Consider the following 23,701-nt stretch of genomic DNA (forward strand, 5'->3'; position numbering starts at 1 on the left):
CCAAAGTGCTGGGATTACAGGCTTGAGCCACCGCGCCTGGCCATAATACAATATTTCTATCTTTTAAAATTTTATAGATTTACAATAAAATAATTATAAAGGGCACAGTATCTGCTTTGTTCAAAGTTTTAAATCCATACTAGCAGCAAATGATTGAACTTCTCAGCACTTTAGTTCCTTTACTGACAAAAGAAAACTGGTTGGAAGAATAACTGACTTACTGGTAACAATGATTACAACAGCTCTTGGTATGATCTGAACATTCAATAATTATTAACTAAGTGGCAATATTATTACTGTTATTACCTTGTTGAGGTATCCAATCTATATTGGATTTGTTTGGAATACTTTGCAAAGTATGGATATAAATTATTGTCTTACAGATGAATAATCTGCTGACCCATTTAAATTTCCTGTGTATTTAAGTTCTTGCTTTAACTGTATTGCTATCTCTTTCATTTATATCTTAATTGTTCCTAGTTCTATACCCTCTTCCATGTATCTATTTGCCTACCTCTCCACGGATACTATGGTAGTTTTTATTTTGTTTGCTTATATCAACTTTTAATTTTGAGTATGAAAAATTTAAACTCACTGTTTCACTTTTTCTTTTTCTATTTTGTTTGTTTGTTTGAGATGGGGTCTCACTCTGTCACCCAGGCTGGAGTGCAGTGACGAAATCTTGGCTCACTGCAACCTCCACCACCCAGACTCAAGCGATTCTCCTGCCTCAGCCTCCTGAGTAGCTGTGATTACAGGCATGTGCCACAACGCCTGGATAATTTTTGTGTTTTTAGTAGTGATGGGGTTTTACCATGTTGGCCAGGCTGGTCATGAACTCCTGACCTCAAGTGATCCACCCTCCTCTGCATCCCAAAGTGTTGGGATTACAGGCGTGAGTCATGCGGCCGACCCACTTTTTCAAGATTTTTCTTTTTGTCTGCATTTTATTTTCCATATAAACTTTGGAAACATTTAATCAAGCTTAAAAATAAAATTCTGAGTAATATATCATTAAATTTTTGTATTTTCTTTTGGTATCTTTATGGTAACAAGTCTTCTCTTACTGCAAAAAGATTTATGTACCATTTGTTCAGAACTAAAAAAGAAAAAATTAAAGGATGTTCCTATGGGAATCTACACCCTTCTGCTTTCTCAGTGTTTATGTTTCTGATAAATTTGACATCATCCCAGGATCTAGGAACGGAGCTTGTTACCTAGACTTTACCTTAGCCACAATTACTGCTTAGTGATGCACACTTCACCCAGAGTGGTCCCATCAGCTTTCACTGAACTTCAAAACTGAAGATGTGCTTTTCTATCTGATGAGCTGTTTGAGGTCCTTGCAGATTCTAGTTTAATTAAGCCCCATTTGTCTATTTTTGTTTTTATTGCATTTCCTTTTGAGGACTTAGTCATAAATTTTTTGTCTAGACCGATGTTCAGAAAAGTTTTTTCCTGATTTTCTCATAAAATTTTTATAGTTTCAGATCTTACATTTAAGTCTTTACACCATCTGAGTTAACTTGAATATAGCGAGAGATAGGTGTCCAGTTTTATTTTTTTTGCATGTGGATATCCAATTTTTCCAGTACCATTTACTAAAGAGGGTGTCCTTTCCCCAGTGCATGTTCATTGTCAAATATCTGTTGGTTGTAGGTATGTGGCTTTATTTCTGGGTTCTCTATTCTGCTCCATTGATCTGTGCGTCTATTTTTATACTAAGACCATGTTGCTTTGGGTACTATAGCCTTGTAGTATAGTTTGAAATTAGGTAATGTGATATCTCCAACTGTATTCATTTTGCTTAGAATTGCTTTGGATATTTGGGTGCTTTTTAGTTCCATATGAATTTTAGGATTGTTATTTCTAAATCTGTGAAGAATGCTGTTGGTAATGTGATAGGAACTGCACTCGATCTATCAATTGCTTTAGGCAGTATGTTCATTTTAGTGTTATTGATTCTTTAAATCGGTAAGCATAGGATGCTACTTCATTTGTTTGTGTAATCTATGATTTTTTCATCAGTGTTTTGTAGCTCTCCTTGAGATCTTTTACCTCCTTGGTTAAATACAGTTATAGGTATTTCTGTAGCTATTGTAAATGAGATTGGATTATTGATTTGATTCTCAGCTTGATTGTAATAGATATATAGAAATGTTACTGATTTTTGTGTTAATTTTGTATCCTGAAACTTTACTGAAGTAAATTATCAAATCTAGGAGTTTTTTGGGAGAGTCTTTAGCATTCTCTACTTATAAGATGATATCAATAAACAGAGATAATTTGACTTTCTCTTTTCCAATTTGATGCCTTTTGTTTCTTTCACTTGCCTGTACCCTGACTAGGACTTCCTGTACTCTGCTAAGTAGAAGTGGTAATAGCAGGCATTCATGCCTAGTTCCAATTCTGAGATGGAATGTTTTAAACTTTCCCCTTTTTAGTGTACCATTGACTGTGGGTTTGTACTACATACCTTTTATTATTTTGAGGTATGTTTCTTCCAAAGCTAGTTTGGTAAAAGTATGTATCATGAAGGGATGATGGATTTTATTGAAGGCCTTTTAGGTATTTACTGATATAATTATATGGTTTTAGCTTTTAATTTTGTGTAGGTGGTGAATCACATTTATTGTGCATATGTTGAATCATATTTGTATATGTTGAATGAACCTTGCTACCCTGGAATAAAACCCACTCAATTGTGGCATGTTATCTCTTCCATGTTCTGTTAAATTTGTTTTGCTAATGTTTGTTGAAGATTTTTACATCTATGTTCATCAGGGATATTGCTTTGTAGTTTGTTTATTTTGCTGTGTCCTTGCCTAGCTTCATATCAGGGTGATGCTGTGTTTGTAGAATGAGTTAGGGAGGGTTCTTCCTCCTGGTTTTTTTTGTTTGTTTGTTTGTTTTGTTTGTTTGTTTTTTTTATAGAATCTTGCTCTGTCACCAGGCTGGAGTACAATGGTGTGATATCAGCTCACTGCAAACTCCATCTCCTGGGTTCAAGTGATTCTCCTGCCTCAGCCTCCTGAGTAGCTGGGACTGCAGGTACATGCCACCATGCCCAGCTGATTTTTGTATTTTTAGTAGAGATGGGGTTTCACCATGGTTGATGTGGATGTGGAAAAAGGCATGCGTATACACTGTTGGTGAGAATCTTAGTACAGCCTCTATAGAAATCAGTATGAAAGTTTATCAATAAATAAAAACTGAACTATGCTTTAGGAATTTCATTAGCAGGTATTTATCCAAAAGAAAATAAATCATTTCATCAAAAGACACCCTCACTTATATGTTTATTGCAGCACTATTCATAATAGCAAAGTCATGGAATGAACATAAGTATTTCATAATTGTATAAAAAATGTGATTTAAAGAAATAAAACGCCATTAAAAAGTGGGCAAAACACATGAACTCACACTTTTCAAAAGGAAAAAATCTTTTTTTTTCAGCCAAAATCATTTAAAAACCATGATATCACTGATCATTAGAGAAATGTAAATCAAAACAACAATGAGATACCATCTTACACCAGTCAGAATGTCTATTATTAAAGTCAAAAAATAACAGATTCTGGCTAAGTTGCAGAGAAAAAGGAACATTTATATTCTGTTGGATGGAGTGTGAATTAGTTCAACCATTGTGGAAAGAAGTATGGTGATTCCTCGAATATCTAAAAGCAGAACTACTATCCGATTCAGCGATCCCATTACTGGGCATATAACCAGAGGAATATAAATCATTTTGCCATAAAGACACATGCACATGAATGTTCATTGCAGCACTATTCAAAATAGTAAAGAAAAGGAATCAACCTAAATTCCCATAAATGACAGATTGGATAAAGAAATGTTGTACATATACAACATGGAATACTATACAGTCATAAAAAAAGAATGAAATCATGTCTGTTGTGAGAACATGGATGGAGCTGGAGGCTATTATGTTTAGCAAAGTAATGTAGGAACAGGAAACCAAATACTCCATATTCTCACTTATAATGGAGAGCTAAATGATTAAAACTCAGGAACACAAAGAAGAAAACAATGGACACTGGGGTCTCCTTGAGGGTGGAGGGTGGTAGGGAGGAGAAAAGCAGAAAAAACAACTATTGGATACTGGGCTTAATAGCTGAGTAACAAAATAAACTTTACCACAAACCCCTGTGACACAAGTTTACCTATGAAACAAACCTTCACCAGTACTCTGGAACATAAAAGTTAAAAAAGTTATAGATATATCTCACAGAATACTACTCAGGCATGAAAAAGAATGAAATCATAATTTTTGCACCAACATGGATAAAACTGGAGGCCATTATCCTTGATGAAATGACTCAGAAACAGAAAGGCAAAAACCACGTGTTCTCACTTATATGTGTGAGCTGAGTGATGAGTAAACATAGACATACAGAGTAGAACAAAAGACAAAGGAGTCTCCCACATATAAGAGTGTGGAATGAGAGTAAGAGATGAAATATTACCAATTGGGTACAATGCACATTATTGGGGTGACAACTGCACTAAAAGCCCAGACTGTACCACTGTGCACTATGTCTATGCAATACAATTGTCCTATGAACCTAAATCCATTTAAAAAAAAAAAAAAAAAAAAACAAGGATGTGTAATTCTGGAGTTGATGTTACCATTGTCACTCTAGAATTATTTTACAGCCAAGTTTAGAAAACCTAATGAACTCAACTGGATGTTGTTTATAACTAAAAATAGATTGACAAAATGGGTGGCTGCTTTACAATTGCTTTTTTTGTTTGTTTTTAAGTGCTAATATAATAGGATATTCTTTACTGTGCTATCTTCATCCTACTTCCAAATTCAAGTTTTGATACCTATTCAGTTCCATCCCACTGATCACACAGGATTCTAACTCTTCATGAAGCCTTTGGTTGTCTAGATATTAGAAGGAGAGAGTCCACATTGGTTATAAAAAATGAGACAGAGAAGAATTCAAGTTTGGCATAGATGGGCTTTGTTTTTGATGGACAGGAAATAAGCTAGTTAGGATTGCAAGGGCATCCTCTTTGGGCATGTATGGGGAGTCACGTGGCAAATGTTCTGGGAGCCAGTAATGGGAAATGCTCCGTCAAGTGAAGACTGGTGCATTAGTGAATGCTCGGCTCCTAGGGTGAACTATCACATAAACCATTTTTCTGGGCCAAGTCCTCTAGATTTACTCACATGATAGCTGGCTCTCTCCCCTCTTAGGCAAATTTTGTATTAATAGTTATGACTCCCAGTTGAGAACTACTGATATTAATGTAGTTCACTCCTTCTCAGTACTCTATTTTTCTCTTGTATTTATTTCCATGTCTTTCTCATGAAATATCTGTTCTTTATTTTTTCTTCTGGCAAAACTGTTACTATGTTTTGCTTTGCTTTTCACAGACCTGGATAGCTTATTAAAACAATGCCTTTAAATTATTAACGAGTAAAAAAATTAGTTTACCTTTCATTGAATACATAAATAGTGTTTGCATCCTGTTAAGAAGTGAGAAGAAAATGCCATCTTTTAGTTTAAAAATAAATGGAAATATTAATACTATAGTTTGCTTTACGTAAAACAAAAACCCTGAATACTCTTTGCCAGCTAAATTAGCAATAGCCAAATAAAAGCAGATATGAAACGAAGCCACACATTTGTCTTGATAAAAAATTTATATCATTCTCAAAAAAGAGAGAATTTAGCAAGAAAGGTGCAAGAAATATATAAAGAGGGTTATACATTTTCATCCATTTTCAAAAAGTGGAGTCTTATACTCCAGAAACTCAGCTACCTAGAAGCTACTGCTCTTAATATTGTAAACTGAATAAAGCAGGAAAAGATATGAAATTAAACAGATGTCTGTAGATTATACAAAGCTAGTCAGAATTGAGCATATACTGCTGCTATTTTAAAATCTCTTGTTGTTCAAAGCTTCATATTGTCTTTGCTACCATGTTGGTTTTTCTCTAAATGGTGATATCCCATCCCATGTTCTCTCCATGTTCTGAAAATTTTTTAGGGATCTCTGATGCTGAACATTTCCACTGCATATCTATGTCTTTGTTGTTCAATTTATTATTTTGATCTCATTTCACATTTGTGAGTTTTACTTCTCTAGGTGATGAAGAACTTTCACTTCTATTATCTTCATGGAGTCAAGTTACAATACAGATTTTTAGATCTGATTCTTAGACCCATGACCTCTCAAATTTTTCAAAAACTACGTACTTTTGATCAAAAGGAAATAAGGACAGTTTTAGTGTCATGAAAATTTTACTATTCAGATATTATATTTGTATGTGGGTACAGGTTTTAACTTCCCAGTGTACACATTTTAGGAAAAGAAAATCGACCATCAATATAAAATTATCACAAAACGATCTTTACTATTTACGTGATAAATGGAATAAGAACTTTTGTCAGTTTAAATTCCATTTATATAATGACAGCTAACAATTAAATGTCTGTTGACATCTGAGTTCTGCTATGACTTAGATCTTTTAATGTTGATCTCACTGATGTACTTCAGATGCCTAGAACAGACATGGTGCACAATAGTTAACCTAAGAATATATGAGACTTCTTTCTGAGTGAACAAACAAATGACAACTGACAATTGACTGTACAAGCAGACTTCCAAATCTGAACATTTTCTTATGAAAATAATTGCTACCATTTAATGAATATAGGTCATGATCTAGCTTTAACAATTTCCATTGTTCACATAGATTTTTGTTGTTAAAAAAACTCATCATCTTTATAAATGAATAAAAATTTTAAAAGTTCTTTAAGTTGCTCATAGTCCAATAGCTAACAAAGAGGAAATCCATAACTAAAAATTCACTTTTGTCCAAAGACAGTTTTCCCTTCAAGGCTATACCGCCTATTCAAAGATAATCACTACTTCCTAGGTAACATTTGCATGCTAATTGTTTGATATCAAGTAGATTATTTAGTTCTGACAATAATGTCTACAATGTAGACATTTTTTTCCCTCTTTTTATTGTTGAGGAAAGTATTACATTTGAATTACACAGCCTTCAAGTGGAAGAGAAATCTTGTCTTCCTTTTGCAGCCTCATGAAGGCTAAGGCAATTGGGTGTTGAGGTTCTTCAGACATGACCACTAAAAAGAAATGTGAGTACTCACTTGTCATACTTCTTCAAAAGATAGGAAATTTCCATTCCACCATAGGGAGGGTATTCAAAAATCTTTCAGCTCTTCCTCTGCATGTTGTTTCACATACCTATCCATTTAAGGAGCAACCTGGCTAATTGATGAGCCTAGGAGAAGGAAATTCTGATACAGAGCTTAAGGTTTTCTGGGTCTTCACTCCTTGGAGTGACCTCTTCTTTGGATGAATGTGTTCTGTCTTCTATGATGGGGCTCACGGCCCATAATGCAGAGAGGTCTGCAACCCTTGCTATGCACATGGCTGGGTAAACACTCTGGATACCAAACAGCAATAAAGTGTTATGATACCCTGTTGTGTCTTGATTATCTAAGACAAATTTTGCAGTTCGGCTTTTATCAAATATATAACTGGTATTTTGATCTCCATCTGTGACACTTCTGAATGTCAGTTTGGGGGAGAAAGGGTGAGTGCCCTAAACTTCTCAAAATTATCACGTCCTTTTTCAATCAAGGAATTCTAAACTTAGAAGGTCTTCATTAATTCTTTGAATATTGTGGGTCTCCATTACATACAGATAAATGGACTAAATGTGAGAGCACTTTATTAGTAGTAGTGACTATAAAATGTTTACCGACTATTTTACATTGGGTTTGAGTGAAGGCAGGCACTTAGCAATAATAACATGTAGTCTTCATTTATCCATTAAAAAGAAAGAAAATTCTATCAAAGAAAAATAGGTTCTGGAAAATCCTAAAACATGCTGAAGAAAGAACATAAAAGACTGTTGTAGACCACAACACTTGCATTAATATTATTTTGTCAGTAAAGTTATAATATGAGTAAATAAGTTACTGTTACTTCTAGACAATTATTTAAATTTAAATCTGGAAATGACAACATAGGTAATTTAGTTGGGCTTAGTTTCAAAAAAATAGCTTTGAACCATAGCAATTAACTGGCATCCAAGATGTCACTGCCCCTTGTACTCAGTAGCAAGAATAGAAGCAAGGGCTTTCTACATGAGAATCTGTATATATCACACCTATTGTGGGATCTGGCACAAATGCTGCATCTCAATCAGTGTTAGTATGCTCCTTTCCCCACTTTGATTCTAGGATTTAAGATATCCATACTCCAGTTTCTTCTATTTCTTTTAAAAATCAGACGCTTGAAACTTTTCATATGGGTAAAGTGAGTGTATCAGGTGAGTAATTTTCAAAGAGATGGGGGAAAAGCAAAAAAGCTTTTATCAAAATTTATACAGTCTCAGAGGGGAAAAAATATGCAAACATTGGATTTTGCTGAATTGTAAAGCTACAGTATTTAGATGAATAATTGTGTTCCTGAAATTGTTTTGTTGGGCCACATTTATAAAATAAAATTGTATTCTAAATAGATAGGAATGGCTCAATGTGGACTAAAAATGGCTGCCAGATTTTATCGAATTGAAAACCTCTCAAAACATTAAGTCCATTATCCACCTGCTGGCAATTGAAAAATATATTTTTTTCTTAAAAGAAAAATTTTTAGCAACTATTGTAAATTTCTATAGAATTTTGATCAGTGTCTACTGGTGTAGGATTGGAAATGTTATTGAACATGGGTGTGAGTGTGAAAGACAGCGTTAGAATGTGAGTGGGAATGTTCCTGTATAAGAATAAGAGCACCTGTGGGCATAAATGTGAGTTATGTGTGACTATAGGCAACCAGACTCTCATGGAATTAGGAAAAAATCTTCTATATATAGGGATGATGTTTGATACATCATTACTGAATAGAATCTCTGGTGTTCCTTTTTTGCACATGCTTTTTGGCTAAATGTTGACTCTGCTTATATAGTTTGAGAAATCACTCATATTTCTGACAGTCTTCCTTTCTCCCCCTGAGAAGCCCTCCTTTAGATTATGATCTTGATAAGAAACCACTGGTTTGTCTCACTGTTTTTCTTCTTTTTTCCTTCTTATTGGCAGACACAACTGTTGATAGTATCTTCTCAGTTGTGCAAATGTGGTCTAAAAGACAAATCTGACTCACAGGTGACATTATGCATATGCAAAAGTCTCAGCTTTAGACTTTGAATGTGTAGCACTTAATTTTGCTCAAAAGAGATATCTATATATATATTTTTTTTATTGCAACTGCTGGGTTAGTCAGGATTCTGTCCTTTTTCACAGCACTTTGCTATTGTTTAGTCTCAATAAAATTCTTTTGTAGATTTGATGCTAGTATTCAGTCATTTCATGAAAAAATACTTTTTTCATTTAAATTTATTTATTCTAAAAAAGAGGATTTCCTCCCATTCTTTCTAGAATCTATAACTTAATAGTTTTTTTTTTCAGTTTGAACTATATGTGATCTTATGGAACAATCTGAATTTTAACATTCATTTATAAAATCTTTAGCATAACATATAATGATAATTTTTAACTAAAGTTTTAATTAGCTGAGGTAAGTAAACTTACATTTGATATTTACTTTTACTTGCGTATGAGTCCATTTGTTTTGCTACAAATTAATTTATACAAGGGTTATACAACTGGTAATGGTACCACGTTTGATTTGACAAGTATTTTTTTTGAAATTTGAATTTGAATAATTTTAATGAAAACATCAAGTCCCAATTTTCTAGGTTTCTCATCACATTCTGTTTTATGAGCATGCATATGCATCATTTTACCCACTTGGCCCTCAAATCTTTCAAGAGTGCGATGCTCCAATTAAAGGAATGTTAACTATAAATATAAAAAAATGCAAAGAATGCAGAATTAGCTGTGCAATTAGAACAACCTGAAAAGCTAAAATCTCACTAATAATAATATAAAATGTAACTCTAATTCCTGATGAACTTATAAATTGTAACACAGCTAGATAATTAGGGAAAGGAAACACAAGACAGTATTTCTTTTATCTGGGACACCCCTTGGAAGAAGTGGGAATTAAAATCTGTGGTCACAGAGGAAAGTAAAGAGAAAAAACATGCTATGCTCCAAAAATACATAATTTTTTAAAAGAAGACAGAAAACAACAGACAAAAATAGGATGTTGGGAGAAATGTGGAAAGAAGACACAAAGTAAAGAACATAAAAGTCAAAAGATTCTGAATAACCTTACTCAGGACAAATAAGCAATTCTTTGGTTTCATATATATTTTCGCTTCATATTTAGTTTATTCACTTCTATAATCCATATATATTTCTCTTATATTTTTCCGTAGTGTCTATTAATTTTATCCTTACTTGAATGGAAATCACCTCTTATTTTGCCAGAGTGACTGCTATATGTGAGGGCAGAACTTTCCCGCTAATGTCCCATGTAATATGAGGGCACAATATTGTAAAAGTTTTACATATTTTAATACAAGAGAATATCAAGCACAGGTTACAATCTGTGTATATTTTGGTGCAGGACACAAGAATACATGTCCATGACCTCCTTTGAAGGTAAACAGACAAATATATATACAATCACAGGATAAAGTTACTCATCAACATTCTTTTTTTTTCTTTTCATTTAGGTCAAATTATATATTTTGAGTTCCCAGAGTTTTAACAGTGTTTACAGGTGAGATTATAATGATAATATTATTTGGCTGTACCCCAGTGGTATATAAAGTTGTTGAATTAAAAAATATTTGATGTGATTTAAATCTAATTCTGAATATCCTTCAACTAAGTTAGCAGAAACAAATAAAACAAAATCTAGTAAATTCACCAGTTGGTAAAAGGGCATGGGATATTGAAATCTTTCCTTAAATTGCACTATTTTTCCTTTTATTCTGAGTTATGATATAAACAACACAGACGTTTTCAATCTTCTTAAACATTTTTGTGTAGTGATCTAACCTTTAGTAAGTTAAACTTCTCAGTTCAAATTCAGTTTATAGAATGGCATTTTCCAAAGAATAGGAAGAGTCATATTTAGAAAACATAAGTGCATCATCCAAAAGTCGATGTGTGTATTTGCTGTTCATTTTTCTCAATGATCTTGCATCATCAAAAAATATCTTCCTAGGTGCTATAGCAGACTTTTTTTCCCCATTCATATATTAGCAACATATCCCTGTTGGGTAAGAATATTCAGTGTTTCTTTCTGCAAAGTACCATAAAATTCAGCTAGCATTTCATACTTTTTTTTACATGCTTGTAAAAACCATCTAGAGAAAAGTATATTTTGTCAATAAAATCTGATTATTAAACTTTTTGAACCACCACCACAGAAAACAAAGCCAAAGATTAGAGGATGGTGGAAATGTGTAAAATGAGATCCATAAACCTATTGAAATTCTAAAGTATATTAAGTTTCTAGTGCAAGTTAAAGAGACCTAATAATGCTCAATACTTTGATGTGCTTAAAGAGCTGAACAGACTCAGTTACTTCAGCAAAACAGAAATGCAGGTATATTCAGCCTTTCATATCCATGGGTTTGCAGAATTTTTTTTTAAAGGATGGGTTGCATCTTTACTGAACATGTACAAACTTGTTTTGTCATTATTTCTTAAGCCATACAATATAATAATTATTTACATAGCATTTGCTATCATGAGTAATCTAGAGATGACTTAACGCACGCATAGAGATGACCTATGATGTACATAGCTCATATGCAAACAACACGCCATTTTAAACCAGGGACTTGAACATCCATGGATTTTGGTATCTGCAGGAGGTCCTGGAATCATTTCCCCATGGATACTGAAGGATGACTTTATTTCACTTCTAAGAGATGGTGTTCCTGAGTAGGCAGCCTTTGGGCAAAAGAAGTCAACAGAAGGTTTAACAAATGCATCTCAATTGAAACATAATCTATTTATAATAAACAACTTACCTAATCCTATGCCAGGCATCTGTGGGCTGGGCTTCAGAGTAAAACAAAAACAAATAAAACACCAAAAACAATTACCTAGAGCCACAAAGTCATACACTGCTAGGAAATAAGAGCAGTTGGTGGTCTTCACCTGGCTGTGGCCATCAAAGATAGGCTTGGAGTTCTGCGAATCGGGAAAACAGCACAACCCTTCTTATGAGTATTGCTCAGTAGAAACATATATTCCAAAAAGTAAACATAATGACAACAGCCTGCTTTATATATGGACTGCATCTCTCCTTTATTCATGGCTTTAGCATATTATGTAAATCCCTTTTATTTTAAGCTTCAATAATGAATCATTTTAGTACGGGTTTGAATGAAATTTAAGGAAGCCTGCTTTCTATGGAAATTGACAGACTTTTATCTGTGCAGCTTTTTCCTCCTTTTATCTTTTTACCATGATTTAAGATGTTTTCTCTTCTACACTTTCTTTTCTGCACATATATTTGAAAACAGAATCAAATAGTACGCTTATGTACATGGAATGGGTTGACAGGGCTTGCCAAGGTGCTGGTGGATCAGGTTATACCAGCAACATTGAGTTATCTAGTAAACCTTGCCATGTACAGAGCTATGTGCTAGACACAGAATAATATAAAAACAACCATTCTGCTTTGTAGATTTGTTTTTTTGTATGTCAAAATATATAACAAGATATATATGTATATATGTGTGTATTTTCTTCTTAAACAGTGTGTGTGTGTATGCATGCACACACGTATGTGTGTATGAGTAAGAACAGACATGCTAATTAGAAGGTTATCTACTTCCTGTGAGCTATACTAGGTTTGAATGCACACATAATCAAGTTAGGCACAGTTGGAGCTGACCATTTCTTCATGATTAAGGAGTGAAAAATTTGGAGAACCCAAAGAAAGAGATGGGGATCAGGAAGGCTGTACAAGCAGTAAGGGAAAGAAAGAGGAGAAAGGTAGTCCTGATTATGGCTAACCACAGCACAGATTTTAGGTAATAATACTGAGGATTAGAATTTTTTTGCCATGAGTATTTAATATAGAACTTTCTATTCCTAACTATATAATCCTCAGTATATTCGATGTCTCTCTTCATTGTGTTTATGCATGAAATATATGTTACACAAAACATATAACAAATAATATTATCAAGACACATGGAGACATCACCCAGCTTAAATTTAGTATTTGCAGTTATAATAGAAGGATTTTATATTCTTTCTTCCCTGGAGATTACCATTATCCCAATTTCCATTTTCATACATCTGCATGCTTATGCATACATACATGGAAAGTTATTTAAATTAATATAGTAGGCATTTTAGTGTACCTAATCTTCAACCTGTGATATGCTCTATTTTATTTTTGGAGACGTTATTTTGGAGAGTCAGTTTATTATTAAATACAAACAATTTTTATAAATTCATTTGTTGTATTGATTTAATTATTTTCTCAATTTCTCATTTTTTGATTACTGGTTTGAGAATTATTAAATTGTATTTCTATTCATTTAGGGGTTATCCTTTAAAATTTAGTATGAAGACTGGAGTCAGTAAAGCCTAAAGTTATTTAATATTTATATTTTATTCCTGAAAAGTGAAATAATCATGGAAGTGAGACTGCGCTGCTCTTCTCACTCACCGCTCTTTCCATCCCCAGCCGTGATCTGTTTTCTGTGTTTTCTCTTTTCCTCTCTCTCTTTTTTGTTCCCTAGCCTATCAGATTGCTGAAGTCTATAGGCCATCGAACATCCCAGTGTTGTGTAAGGGTCTTAGTCAAAGCTCTCTATCTCCTTCAGGACCTATCCGAGCCTTGCCGTTTCCCTCTCTTCATTCCTGAGAGCTGTGACTCTTTTTCCTCTGTGGTCGACACTACCAGAAAGTCTGATTCTCTACATCCGAAATGAGGCTTAAACAATCCAGTCTTGTCAAAGCCTCATGGATTATTCAAAAATTGTCTGGGACTTTAGAGCAACTATTTAGATAGTCACATATTCCAATTTACTGGGTGTCTAATAGTTGCACTACAGATGATCCCTTTTTATAGGTAGATCAAGTGAGTATTCTTTTTTTCAGAAAATGTTGCTAACGCATAATGCTTGTGTTGCTTAGCACAGAATATGGCATAAAATAGGCCATGGAAATTTATTTGTGAACTCAGTTGGCAGATGTATTAAAGAAATGATAAAGGTAAGTTATGAAAAACCTGTAAAAGACAAAGATTTACTCTAAAATGTGGCATAATGAAGTAAGTTCTATTATTCTTAATTTTCATAGATATTTTGAGAGAGGAAAATAAAGATAAAGGAAATACCTATAACTGAGAGGGGGAAATACTATATTTAAGAACCTTGAAAACCTGAAATTGAAAACTGGAATAATAACTTAATAGAAGAAGAGTGATTGTGTCAGGAGCAGATGCTTTATTGTCCTTTAGCATGAGTCATTCCCTGTTGGTTTATTTATAACTCTTCTGCCACGTTCTGCAGTAATGTAAATCCTCATGATAAAACAGAGCAGGGGTACACCCAGCAGGTTGTCTCTACTTTTCTACACATTTTCTTTAATAAGACCTGAGGCTTGCAGAGGCTGACTGCGCTTGTGGCAGGGACTGTGGGCAAGGCATAGCACAACATTACTCTTTAAACTACTTTCCAAATGCTGTGATTACTGACATCAGCAAAGTAATCATTCTTACTGCAGAAAAGGAAGTAGCATTAGTGATTAGGCATCTTAATGCTCTAAGAAGAAAAAGAATTCATAAACTTTTGAATTTTTTTAAGACTAAGAAGTGAAAGAAGAAAATCTCAGTATCTCTGTGATGCCAAGAGCAATTTCAGTGTTGTGGAGAGGGAAGTACTTTCTCAAAAAGACCAACACTTTGAGATTGATATCTAGAACATAATTGGCTCTGTAAAGAGGTTTTCTGCTTGGCTAAACGATATTTTCACACTTAAAAGTCACAGTAGAAAAACCTTGTACCAGACATTAGAAAACTTTTTTTTCTTTTTTAATTTAAGGATCAATGTTTGTCTTTAATCAGGAACAAATGACCTCTTTGAATCTAAAATGGGGAAATAAATAAGCCTAGCTTTCTCAGGAGATCAGTAATAGGATACAAAGATGTTAACTTCTAGTTCACAGATGCACTAAATTCCACCAAACCACTGGTGGCTATACATTATAATATCCAATAGCTTTTTCAATGGCCGAAGTAAAATTACTTGATAGTCCCAGTTCAATTTCCAAACACAGACGTCACATAAATACAAAACATGACTCAATTAGCGATTCCGTCTTCAGCTGCAGCCACACATTAAAGGAACATTTTTCTCATCTGTAAAAGAGACATGTAATGCAGATGGGGACTATTTCTTTCTGATTCAAGTAGAGATCTCTGGGCAAGGACGTTTAAATCAGAAAACAAAAGTTGTTATCAGTTAAGAATGTAAACTTTTCTTTGTAAATCTGTATTTGTCTCTTCCAGTTTTGAATGCTCTAGATGATTCTTTTAGAGACGCCTTTCATAGGAGTGTGTGGAATTTCTCTTTGAATAAATCACTCTTCTTGGGAAATTACTAATAAATTGCTGAGTAGAAGCACATTATTACAAAGCGACTTTCACTAAGCATGAAACAGGTTGATACTAAACTGGACAAGTTAATTCCTTTATCCTGAAAGTGACACATTTACTTCAAAGTATTTTGAATATATATCACAGATATTACATAAGTACCAATATATAATTTTTCACTTTTTTTGCTTATTCACAAAATAATTCAAACACCCTCCATTTGAAAAAAATATAAGATGCAAATTTCTTGCATACCATATGACTTAAAAATACCTGTAGTCTTAAACACCCTTACAGTTATATTATAATCTGTGGCATACAATTATTTTCCAAGTATTTTTCCTTTTAACATTTTCCATTTCAGCCAACTAAGAAATACTCTTTAGCACATTCAATCATTTGGATAGATTAATTCAAAATTTTATTATAAAAATATTTTCTCTTGATATTTATGAACTTTTTCTCACCAGATTTGTTATTTCCTCTATAGCTGCACAGTCCAAAACAGTAGGCATTAGCCACATGTTGCTGTAAAATTAAAAATTCAGTTTCACAGTCTCATTCCCCAAATTTCATGTACTGGAAGCCACATATGGCCAGTGGTTACCTAATTACAGCAAAAATACAGCATTTGCATCATTTCAGTGAGTTTTATTAGACAGCACAGCTTTGGATCATACCACATTGATTCATGTGACACACTCTCTGCCTATATGTATATATATGTGTGTGTGTGTTTCTGTGTGTGTGTGTATACACACACTAAATTAATCTAGTGTGTGTGTGATTAAATTTAGTTCATATATTATACTTTCCTATTAATCATGCAAAATTTATATTTGCCTCAATATGTTAAAATTGCTTTCATTTTAGTATGCTTGTTCAGTGTAAATCTTTTCACTTTTTTGGCTAATACTATAAAATGTGAACCAAGGAGGTATTAGTGCTCATATTTTACAAGTGTTCCATTATAATAATGGAGAAAGCCAGATGAGATAGAGGCAGAGATAACTCCATTTTTATATATCAATTTTAGCAAAAATGAAGTTTGACTATAAGAGAATAATGAAAAATAGCAAAAATATTCTTTTATTAATTTATGCATTTGAAGTTTTTTAAATTCCTGTAACAACATTACATGGACATAATAAAACCCACTCTTTTTAATAAATAAACAATAATTTAAGGCATGTGTCATCACCTTATAATTTTTATTTACATCCTATTTTTATTTATTTTTCATTTTTTGTAAAGGCAAATAGGAAAACATACACAGGAAAATAAGCATGTTCCCAAATAATAAAAGCAAAATAATACACACTTAGTTCTTCATCACATTTATTCCCATAAGCAAACACCAATTTGCCCCCCCCCAGGGAGATTCATTTACTAACATCAAGGGTATATGTCGGCTACATAAATTTTAATGCATCTCTTTGAAGATATTTGGAAAGGTGAAGCACTGGTTCATTAAGGTTTTCCTTTCCTTCAAAGTTTCACTCAGAAAATAGTGAGTGAATATAGTTGCTATGGTTTGAATGCTTGTTCCCTCCAAAACTATGTAGGAACCTGATCCCCAGTGTGGCAATACTGAGAGGTGGGGTCTTTAAGAGACCTGTCTTAAAATTAGCCAGTGGCACATGCTTGTAACCCCAGCTACTTGGGAGGCTTGTGGCAGGAGAATCACTTGAACTGTCAGGCAGAGGTTGCAGTGAGCAGAGATCACACCATTGCATTCCAGTCTGGGTGACAAGAGTGAAACTGTGTCTCAAAAAATAGAAAACAAAAAATAAATAAAAAATAAAGTGCACAATTCAAGAGGGAATTTCTTTAAAGATTAGAATATTGAAATTCCAAAAAAGTGGGAAGTATTTTAAGCACCAGAATCATCCTGAAACCGCCCCACCCCTCAGTCTATGGGTAAATTGTCTTCCAGAAAACCAGTCCCTGTTGCCAAAAAGGCGGAGGGCTGCTAGGTTAATGGAGTAGTGAGTTATTATGGGAATAGGTCTGATGCCTTTATTAGAATAGAAAGAAAGTCCAGAGCTAGCACACTCAGCCCCCAGTCATGTGATGCCCTGTACTGGCTTGGAATTCTGCAGAGGGAGTCCCCAGCCTCAATGGCAAGAAGGCCCTACTATACGACCAGAGGGCCCCATCAACCTTGGACTTCTCAGCCTCCATAACGGTAACAAATAATTTTTTATTTCTAAATAAGTTACTCACTTTCAGGTATTCTATTAATAGCAACAGAAACTAAAACAATAGTATAATGGTTACAAACATGGCTTTCACGCAATGGAATCATAGATTGAATTTGCACAGTTCCTTTAGTTCTTCTGAGACCATTTTCTTCTCTACAATGATAATAACAATACTTCATTGGATTTCTCTAAATATTAAAATGCAGTAAAATGAGTTTTTCTTATCTTCTTGCTTATAATCAAGAATTTATACTTTAGCACTTTTCCCTTTGCCTCTCTCTTTCTAATTTGGGCTTTATTTTTTCTAAAGTTGATGAGGTTTCTCCTTGTAGTAGAGACATGGGCACCAGTAACTACCAGAGACAGAAAACCTCCCAGCTGAACCTCATGTAAAAAGCTCCTTCTACTAGATTCAGATAAAAATAATGGAGAAATCTCACATATAGCTGCTCCATTTGCATGACCATACTGTGATCTAATCCCCATGAACAGATTTTTATGCTTTTTGTCGGAGGCCCATTTATTCTACAGTCGTAGACAAAGGGGTAATTCTGCTTACATTAGGACATTATGCTAGGTGTGGAGAGGCAGAACAAAGAAGAGGGAGTTGTTTTTGGAAGAAAGTAGGAATACCAGCAATTAAAAAAATAATATCTACAGTTAGATTCACTCTCTTCATGTTATAATTAAATATTTAGTCTTATTATGTATTATAAATAGATTGATCACACAACTGCTAATTTGGAAAGCTGATTACTCTGAAATCAGGTGGAATAAAAAAACACCATTAACTGGTTTTCAAATGGTGCATACAATTCACATTGATTATCACAGAAACTAACAAGCCTCTAGTTCTTCATTTTTAACAGTAACCTTTAATTGTTAAAACTTGATGGAACATAGTTTTGTGGCTACAAGAGGGAATTTCTTTAAAGATTAGAATATTGATATTCCAAAAAAGTGGGAAGTATTTTAAGTACAAGATGTGCCATTCTCATCTATAAAACTGTAGCACAGTACAATACAGTAGATATATAAAACATTAGGTTACAGTACTTTTAGTCGAGAGATAAAAACTGCTCAAATTAGGGATATAGGCCTTATTCTTTGGGCAAGATTGCACATCAAGTCTTTTACTTGTAATGAATTGGAATTTGCAGACAGGAAGCTTTCCTTTACTGTACCTAGGCCAGACCACTAGTCTAGTGTTCTGTCTAGTCCTCTGCCTCTGCCTGAAGCTGTAACTTTTCAATGGTTTAAAAAGTTATTTGAGCCTGGGCAAGGTGGCTCACGCCTGTAATCCCAACACTTTTGGAGGTCGAGGCGGGCGGATCACGAGGTTAAGAGATCGAGGCCATCCTGGTCAACATGGTGAAACCCCATCTCTACTAAAAAATACAAATATTAGCTGGGCTTGGCGGCGTGCACCTGTAGTCCCAGCTACTAGGGAGGCTGAGGCAGGAGAATCGCTTGAACCCAGGAGGCGGAGATTGCAGTGAGCCAAGATTGTGCCACTGTACTCCAGCCTGGTGCCTGGTGACAGAGCAAGACTCTGTCTCAAAAAAAAAAAAAGTTATTTGCCCTTTTGATCTGCACTTGGACAAAGGAATATGTTCTTGTAATTTAGTTATATAGTTATCAACAAATTTATTTTGGAGTGTAGCTTATTTTCACTCTTCTTAATAATTTATTCAGGGCAGAATTTAAGGGTTAGTTATATCCAATTATATTATTCTTTTACTATATATGAGACATTAATTTCTTATTCAAAGAAACTAGGATATTTTACAAACAGGAAATAATTATTCTCCTGGGGTACATGAAGACATCACCTGTATTGAATAAGGGAAGAGTATTTCTTTAAAAAATATAGAGAGTTGATATAGCTTCGTTAAGCCAGGAGCCCACAGACATAGTCTCTTAATTACACGTGTTTCTTATAAACAATTCATGGACTTGTTATCGGTACCCTGAGTTCTTGCAACCTCCCAGGATAAAAATCAAAAGGGACTACCAGGTATAGTAGCAAGGAGAAGGTAGCTTGCTTACAAGGGAACAGGACCATAAAAAGAAAGAATGGGCTGCTCCCCCAAAGCAGTGTGGAAGTTAATTTTATACAGCTTTCCTATGGGAAGGAGTGATGTCAAGGCATGTATGGGAGTGCCCTTTATAACACTTGTGCAGTGGCTTAATACGTTTCTTTATACATTGCATGTAGCATTAGCATTTTAAATCTCCACCTCTAGGTGTGATTTATAGCATTATAATAAAGGAGAGGTAACTGCGGGTTTAGGTTTAGTCCTAAATGCACGTGGGGCTTCACAGAAGACCCTAACCCCATAAACCTGCGTTAACAGTTATCTAGGGTCTGTTGTTGCTGATTGGCTGAAAGTTAGTTAAGCTAGAGCTTGAGTAAGAGGCTTTTGGTGTCCTCCGGACTAGATCACACTAGAAAGCCAGCCTTCCTGCTTCAGACTCAGGTAAGAAAATCGTGTAGTTTTTTGTTTGTTTATTTTTGTTTTCTTCCCCAAGTGTATACTATACAAGTTTGTATTCATTAATTCTGGAATAATCATGGATAAAGTGGTGTTTTGAGCTAGATTAGGAAGATTACTGGGTTTGAGTAGAAAACATGAATGTGCTGCATGCATTGCAGAGGTTGAGTTGAATGATAAGAAATGCGAAGAAGTAAAATTATTTTAAAGTTCTCAAAGCTTTCTGGTGGTATGAAAAAAATATTTTTAAAAATAAAAGACCTTTAAGTTGGGTAACTGGGTATCAATTGTGATATATGTCATGCTTATGGAATGTCTTGAAATTAAGCAGAAAAATAAGGTGAAAATAAGAGAAAAATGAGTAATTTCATGTGGGTAAGATAAAATGATGAAAATAGTTTTGAAAGAAGTTAGATGTGTGTGTGTGTTTGTGTATGTATTACAGAATTATGATTAAATTTTTGTCATATTGTTCTTGGTTTTCCTTTTTTAAAAATTTATCTTTACATTTTAAGTATAAAAAATCAAGAGTAACAGTACTTTGTCCTGTTGCTTGACTGTCACATTCTACTATGTAAGACTTTTGTTTGATGTTTGAACATATACTTTGGTATTCTTTTCTCCTCCGTCTTGTATAACATGTAAAAAAACCAAACAACTTTTTTTGTATGTGTAAAACACTGACCCTCACTCTGTAATATGTATTCCTGAAATATCATAATGTTTTGTCATTTCAACCATATATGGGCAGTAAATATTATCTGGCTGTTTTCTACTTGTATTTAGTATTCTTCTGTTTGATCATGATATATTTAAGTATGAAGTTTTCTTTTTGAAGACGTAATAGAACATTTTTCAAATATTGTATCTTTCATCAATTCTAGAAATTTCCCCAATTAAGTTTTTTCCGGTATTTTCTTTTTCCAATCACTTTACATTCAGTTGTGTAGTATGTTTTCTTATCCAATTGTCCTATATGACTTAAAGCTCTTTTTACATTGTATCTTTCTGATGTTCTATATTGAATTCTGTATATTTTCTTCAGATAAATCATCAATCTGACTAATCATTTCTTTGGCTATGCTGATTCTACTATTTAACTCGTAAAATTTTTAATTTCAGTTATTACATTTGTTAACATCTCTACCAATAAGTTGATGAATTAATCACCTTCACAGATCTGTATTTATTTCTAGTTTCCTCTCTTCAATAAAATTTTCAATTTCTTTTGTGATACTTTAAGCATATTAAGTAGTTTTTATTTCAGTCATTAAAGTGTATTGGTTTCCTATTATTGCTTTAACAAATACCTACAACCCACAACTTCATGGCAAATGTGTTCTCTTATAGTTGTGGAGAATGGAAATCTGAAAAGAGTTTTAAGGAGCTGGAGTGAAAATCTTGGCAGATAAGTTTCCTTCAGGCAGCCCTAGAGAGGAATCTGTTCTTTCACTTCTCCAGCCTCTAAGGCGTCTGGAGTTCCTTGCTCCTGGGCAATTTGGCTCATGGCTGCACCAGTCCAGTTTCTGCTTCCTTCAACAGATCTCTTTCTCTCTGACTCTAACTCTACTGCTTCTCTCTTATAAGGATAATCCAGGATTACAGGATAATCTCAGCAAATGTCTCCATCTTAAAATCTTTAACTTAATCATATCTGTGAAGCCTCTTTTACCATATAAGCTAACATATTCACAGGTTCTAGAAATTCAGATGTCAACATAATTGAGGTCTAATATTCAGCCTACCACAATATGTAATAATTCTAATATATAATATTTTAATATCTCATACTTTTTATTTTTTCCTGCTGAATATCACTCGTGGAGACTCATTTGTTGTATTACTTTATGATTTTTAATTGGGTTTCATTTTTTTTGTAACTCTTTATGGCATTTCTATGAGGCTTGTTTCTGGGGTCAATTCCCTAGAGAGGATATGTACCTTTGTTTTGTTTTGTTTTGTTTTTTCTGCCTGAGATTCGGAGAAAAATCAAACCTAGTCTACTCTAAATTTTCTTTTGTATTTTTGAGCCAGACAAATAGTGTAAAATTCAGTTCTCCTACTAGTCAGTTGCCATAAAGTCTCATAAGAAGCTATTTTTATTTTTCTTCTACCAAAAGCCGAAACAGGAGAGACAAAATTTTCTTACTGTCTGACTGTCTTCAGATTGTCTTCTAGTTAACTACATTTTTCACAGTGTAGAACTTTGTTTTCTCTATATTTCATGTGCGGTGAATTCCGATCTAGTTCCCCAGCCAACACAGGTACAAGTTGACAGATTCTCAGCATATCCCTCCCTTCACAGATACATGAATTCATGATCACAGCAGCTTCAGCAGCTGCTTACTGTCCAAGCTTTGTCTTCCCAATTTGTTCTGACCTCACAGAAATGCTGTTTTTTAATCGTCTATATATCAACTCATTTAAAGAATATGACTTATATTTTGTCTAATAATTTTTGATATTTTGTAGTCACTGGCTCATAATCTCTAGTAACCACTTTGAAGTGAACATGTCTATCTCAGTTTTTGCAAATACTGATTTGTTTAGCTCATTAAAAAGTGGATTCCATTTTGGAAAGGGTAATTTTATCCTACATTCAAGCTAATTAATGTAAATAAAGCTTAAAAATAAGTTTTAGAAATTTGCTTCTATATCTGGTCATATGGCAGTAATTACTGCTTATTGAGAGGTTGCCAAAATGTATTTGATAGTTTTAAATAATTATCTCCTTTGAAGTAGCATACTACAAGAAGTTTTCAAAAATATAATTATCTCTTTGGTATTTTGGGGTTGACAATCACTCAGGATAGCTTTTAGATTACATATTTTGGACCACAATACTTTGTAGAATAACGTTCTGCATGGTGTTGATAAAGATGATGAGCTATAAATTCCTTTCTCAAACCTACATGCTAATCCCTGTCACAGATTTTGTAAAGCACAATCCTCTACATATGCCAGTGCTTGCTAACATTTCTTATCCAACTTTACTGAGGCTAATCATGAAGATGAGCACCCTATCTATCTTTTTCTAACTATAAAGAAAACAGAAATGTATAAAGCAAACAATATACTAATTGTATTTTAAGTAAACTACTAAAAATATTTTAAAATGAATTAATCAAAATGTAACTATAAATTTAAATGTAATAATATTTGCAAATAGTCTGTTTCCTTGTATTTGTAAATAAATTTTCTGGATAATGTAGACAAACACTGATTTAATGTATTTTCACTTTTGCCTACTAATGGCTAATATTTAATTTACTAGTGCTTTTACTGTGGAATCTCTACAGTAATCGATACATGATACATGACAGTAATGTCACTGACATTGGAATAAGTTAACTTTTGGTATTAATACATCCATAACCTGAGGATGTACCCGTATAAACTATCATCTGTGACAGAAACACATGGCCTCTCTTGGACATCAAATCTGTA

At 33.8% G+C, this 23,701-nt stretch overlaps 1 long non-coding RNA gene across 1 annotated transcript in view; it reads left to right on the forward strand.

Annotated features, from left to right (window-relative positions):
- The window catches only part of LOC116551201, a 14,297-nt gene extending 10,061 nt beyond the window's left edge, over positions 1 to 4,236 (forward strand). The window contains exon 3 of the long non-coding RNA XR_004268767.1: positions 4,225 to 4,236. This is a non-coding gene — a long non-coding RNA (uncharacterized LOC116551201). The remainder of the gene's footprint in view (positions 1 to 4,224) is intronic.
- The last annotated feature ends 19,465 nt before the right edge of the window (positions 4,237 to 23,701 follow it).

Source organism: Sapajus apella, unplaced genomic scaffold, assembly GCF_009761245.1.
Source record: "Sapajus apella isolate SASKATOON/1434 unplaced genomic scaffold, GSC_monkey_1.0 scaffold9, whole genome shotgun sequence".
Lineage (NCBI taxonomy): Eukaryota > Metazoa > Chordata > Mammalia > Primates > Cebidae > Sapajus > Sapajus apella.